This window comes from Empidonax traillii, unplaced genomic scaffold, assembly GCF_003031625.1.
Source record: "Empidonax traillii isolate 1590-97213 ecotype Southwest subspecies unplaced genomic scaffold, ASM303162v1 scaffold734:size1267433, whole genome shotgun sequence".
In the NCBI taxonomy this organism is placed as follows: domain Eukaryota; kingdom Metazoa; phylum Chordata; class Aves; order Passeriformes; family Tyrannidae; genus Empidonax; species Empidonax traillii.
The window spans coordinates 585139-590813 of NW_020955927.1; positions in this window are offsets into that span (position 1 = coordinate 585139).

Here is a 5675-nt window from a genome sequence, read left to right on the forward strand (position 1 = left end):
AAGATTAGAAAATCAGTATTACTTAAAAATCTTCCTCCTCGACTCACCATTTGTGTGTGCACATCCAGTCAGGTCTGCTCAGCACTCAAGCCTACAAATATTTCAAAAGTAATTCTATGGTCCCATCAACTCTTCTACAGTTGATACAGCTGTGAGACAAAGAGCAGGTCCTTGTTTCTCTATTTCATGTGTCATGAACAGAGTTATTCCCCCCCCCCCCCTTTGAACTGCACATTTTATGTGACATTAAGACATCAAGTCTCATGAAAAAGAGAACATCCCTTCTTGGAGTGATGGGGAGGAAGGAAGTGATAAACCACTAGCTGGGAAGAAAGGGCTCCTTTTCAGGTTGCTTTTAGCACGTTGTGACATAGATCACTATACTTGTAAACAAGGTGCGCTGGGTAAATGCCAACAACCAGCAATAGCTACTGCTTTTTCGAGTGATTCATCAAACTTTCAATCAAGAATTGAAAATGGAAAGCGTGGTGGCTTCCTCACCTTTACAGAACTGGTGCAGAACCTGCAGAAGGTTCCACTATAGAACACAGCACCAGTTTGTGGAACTAGTTGGTCTCCACGGGAGTGGAACTGCAAGACCAACTCTAGAACCAAAAGACAGGCTCGGGGTATGTCTTTATGCAGTCACTTGGCACAGACTGTCATACCAGCTCAGCCAAAAATTGCTAACATATTTCTGGGAGATCTCAAACCAAAGTTTTACAAGCCGGAGAAAAACATTTCTTTTTATTATCTGAAATATTTTCAATTTCAGGACATAAAGTTTAGCCATGAAATAAGTTTCCAAGTCAACAAGGGCTTTATGACAGGTTTGTCTAAACCTTAGCCACAGACTTACAGAACTGAGTGTCTTTTAGTCAAAATTCTCTAATAGAATATTGTCCAGAATAATAAATTTTACATGAACTCAAGATTTTTGCCACTGGGCAATACAATAGAAAATAAAAAAAAGATTTATACCCTGCTCTGCAGCAGAGAGAATCACAGCACTAAGTACGATATCCAGTCATTTCTTAAACACTTCCAGTGATGGTGACTCCACCACTCCATCACTTTTGCTACATGTAAACCCCCAATATTATGCAAATAAACCAGATTTTTTTGTTTTTCCTACTCATTCCTTTCCACCTGCCCTTAAAAATGCACAAAGGCTGGAGGGAAACTCCCACGGACCAGAGAACCCCAGGCTAGAACAAACCTAGTAGAGGTTCTTTCTTAAAGGCATTTACAGCACAATGGAGATGTAGTTCCCTGCAGAATTTCCTCTCCCAGGCAGTTGAAAATCTTAATATAAAGTAATCTGAAAGGTTAATGACCAATTAGACCTGGGGGCAAACTTTAAATAAAGGGTTTGAAGGAATTTGTCCTTTGGGTTTTTACCTTTTTTTGAGATACTCCATCAAGCCAAACCTTCAGATTTTAGCTGAATTACTCATTCAGTGATTCTTCTAACATGTAATTTCGTCCTTGGGGGAAAAAAAAAGTGAAACAGCAGAAACAGATTTCCAACACTCAGAAAAATAATTATATATATTTAAAACATCTCCCCAGGTGATGGACATATATTTTTCCCTGCAAGAGTTTAATAAGGATAAAAATATAAACACCTACAGGTAGTCAGGAGAACCATGACTGGCAGTGTTATTGTTTGTATTTACCTCATGGGTTATAGCCCAATTTCTGAATGAAAACTCCAGTGTGGTTTATACACAACACCTTTTAATCCAACTTGTATTTAATTTTTTTTTGTAACACAAAATAAAAATTTAGTAACTTTAATTTTCTAGAGGCCTTGCCATCCTGAAAGGAGCCATAGACAGAGGAACAGCATGGGCAAGGATGCACTGAGCTCCATCTTCCTCAAGTGTCCAGGAATACTGTATTCACGTAGAGAGGATGTAGTCAATGAATCATAGAATTGTGAAATCATACAATTGTTTAGGTTGAAAAAGACCTTCAAGCTCCTCAAGTCCAACCATCAACCCAGAACTGCCAAGGCCACCGCTGACCCTTGTCCCCAGGTGCCACATCTGCATGGCTTTTAAATCCCTGCAGGGGTGGGGAGGGACTCCTCCACTGCCCTGGGCAGCTGTGCCAGGGCTGGACAAAGCTTTCCAGGATGAAATGTTTCCTAATACCCAATAAAAACCTTCCATGGTGCAAGTTGAGGGTATTTCCTCTTGTCCTATCAATGGGAGCAGAGCCCTCCTCCTCCTCCTCCTCCTCCTCCTCCTCCTCCTCCTCCTCCAACTGCCATAAGGACTGGTTATGTATTAAAATAGAAAAAAAATTAGCAAATTAGTTCACACTGAGCTCCATGCTCTGAGTTAATGCCTGCAAAGCCCAGTGGGGAGGCTGCAGGGTGGGGATGTCCTCTAGAAACACAAAGCATCTTAAAACCCTCTTGGGAAGGGAGTTCTCCTCGTTCAGAATCCTGCTGGTTGACTTTTACACCTCGTTGTCCTCATCTCTCTTTTTCATAAGGCATTTTCTTAAGGACACAAGGCATTTGAGAGCATAAGATATTTAGTTCTCCACCTTGCAGCAACAGAACTAACCTGATTTATGGTGGGCTGTGGAAAAAGTCTGGAGGGATAACCATAAAAATCTCAGGGTTAGGATGTTCATCTGTTATCATCCTGGAACTTATTGTAATGCAGCGAAGAATACAATTAATTCAAAAGCCTTTGACTGTTTTCTGTGCAGTAGAAGCTTGAGTCTATTAAACCTACATAAGCACTGGTCATTTATTAGGAATGAATTTCAAAATTGTACAAATCCATTTTTTATAGAAATAGCAGAAAGCACCAGAGCTGATGGATGACTAAGGAATTGTCTGCCAAATTTCTTATTTAATTAAAACTTTGTCTTTTTCACTCTAAAAATGGGAAGAAGGCTACTAGAAAAGGCTCAAAAGCTGTTACGTTATGGAGAAATAGTTGAGCTTTACTACTAACAAGGTTCTTCTTGTTTATGTGTGAATTAGTTTAAAAGGTAGATTGTGCAAAAGAATTAAAGACTCAAATTTCATGGCAGAAAAAAAACAAACACCCATTCACTGAAAAATGCAAGGCATATAAATTATTATTACATCACATTAAAATAAGTCATTATTTTATGCTTATTTGTTTAGGCCAGCCCGGGGTTTCACCATTCCAGTAGCTCTGCACAGATGTCTGAAAATGCAACACTGTTCTAACAATTTTAGGATCTAAACCCATGCAAAGTTGCAGAAGTAGGATTATTACAACATTATCAACATCCCTGTGGCACGTGAGTCACAAGGATGCACAACAAGATGAACTGCAAGGAGTGACACCTCCCTCAGCAACAGGACAAGCAGCAGCAGCATCTTCTGGTCTCTTCTTCATTTCCTTTCTCAGTGTACAGTAGAATCCACTGTGCTAAAACTTAGAATTCTCTTATCCAGTTCTTCTAACGAACCCCCGGCACAGCCGTCGCAGTCCCAGGCAACCCATCCCCAGGAGGATGGGTGATAGAGAGTGTTATTAATTATTGGAAGTTCAGCATGCTTTGACAAGGAGAAATAAAGTGCCTACAAGGTTTCCTAATGGCACGATCTCCTCTGCAGAACAACTATGAAACTATTTCAAATTCCAGACAATTTCACAAGTGCAGAACACGAAACCCGATTCTCACGTTAAACCTGATTCCTTTTGGGTTTTGCCCACTTCCTCACCAAAAATCCTGCAGATGTTCAGCTGGACTACAGAAGTGCTTCCATGGATGATAGGTTGGTTTTCTTCCTGATGGATCAGTCCAGGGGTGTTTTTCAGGTCTGAGGAAAGCATCACTCAAGAGGAGTTAACACATCACACCTTAGGCGTTTCAAGGTCATGGCAAATCTCTCTCCTCAGCCAAAAAAAAAAAAAAAAAAAAAAAGGCACAGGATGAGCTGAGGAAATGTATTGGAGGGAAAAAGGTTTTCTATATATTTCTCCTAAACTTTTATCTTTCCTGAGAGGGTTTGTTAGGCTGTTTCTAGCCTGTTGTCCATGATTTCTGGGCTGGGAGGGACAACCTGCACTGTTGAAGCACGATCCTTGTTCCAAAGTCAGTGGCACTCAGCTGCAACATCAGCTACTCTACTCACTGCCAAGCTCCCACAAGTATCAGTAGAGCTCCTTTTGATCATCAAATCCCAGATCTTTAGCTTGATTCATTACCAGTGTTTCCAAAATGCAATGTCTCAAGCCAGAAACATTTCTAATGACCTTTTGGTATTCATTCTATTGGGGAATTTTTAACTGCCACCTGTGTTTGCCTTCCTACATCTCCTACACTTTAATTTCAGTCATTCTGGGTGTACCATTCTTATATATCAAGGAACAAGATATTTACTTCATTACACAAAGCACTCAAAATGCTTCTGGCTCCCAACAGCCATACCTGATGTTGTGATTATCCTGTTTCACTAGAACACCCTTCTCTCCCTCACCTCTCTCCCCTATTTTCAGATAATCACACAATCACTGAGGTCCCAAGAGACCACAGAAGGTCCCTGTTGCAGTTCAGATGAGGCTGTTCAAGGCTTTGTCCAGCCAGGGCTCCAAAACCTCCAAGGATGGAGACAGCAGAGCCTCTCTGTGCAATCTGCTCTGCTCTTTGCCTGTCCTAGTTTCAAGCCCCGTGCCTCTGAAAAAAAAAAAAAAAAAAAAAAAAAAAGCCCAAAGCTGCTGCTCTGCAGGATGCTCAGAACGGGAACAAACCAGCAGTGGAAGAATTTAAGAGCAAAAGTAATCATGCATACAATTTCCAGATATTTATCCATGAAAACACACAGGGAATCTGTCAAGGACAGCTTAGAGATGGAAACAGAATCTCTTTCCAATGCCTGTTTTTCTTGCCCTTCCCAATGATTTACATTTTTTCTGTCCAGGATCAGCCCCACGTATTACTAGCACTTGGCATAAATCTCACAGTATTTAGTGTATAACAGATACAGAAGCATTAATGCAATATTTTTTTTTTCTATCCCTGAAATATTTCTAAAGATGTACGTTAATAACCTAATAAAGAGTTGATGTTGCTTGGTATATGAGCCTTAGAAGAAGTCCAGTATTCACACATGTAGAAATTCTGAACCTGTTTTCTTGAGGCACTAAAAGCACACACTGTAAGTTGTGTACTTTTGTAGTGGAAAAAAAAAATGAGCTGGAGGGAACTTCTAAAGGAAGCTCAAAGCATCTTTTTATATACATGTGTTTAAAATTTTATATACTCAGTATAGTAGCATAATGTGACATCTACATGTTGATCAATCTGTTTACTTCCTGTAAGCTTCACAGAGACGGCTTGGGTGTTGAAAAACAAGGTGTGAACAAAACACCTGCTGGGTGTAAATTTCACATTAACTACACACTTTCCTTTCTAATAAATATTTCTGAAAAATAATATTGCAGTCTCGAAAAATGCAAGACCGAGAATAAACGCAGCTGGAGAACTGTTTTGACTTGTCTGCTAAGAATGTCAGTAGTTATGGGGAAGCATATCACACTCAGAAATACTGAGAAATACACTAGACAGAGCTTGGGCTACACGATCTGAAACAGCATAATTAATTATTTAATTAGTACTGATTGATGTGTAGCTTGTGCAGAGCAGCTCCAAGCAATCTCATTCTATTGCATCCC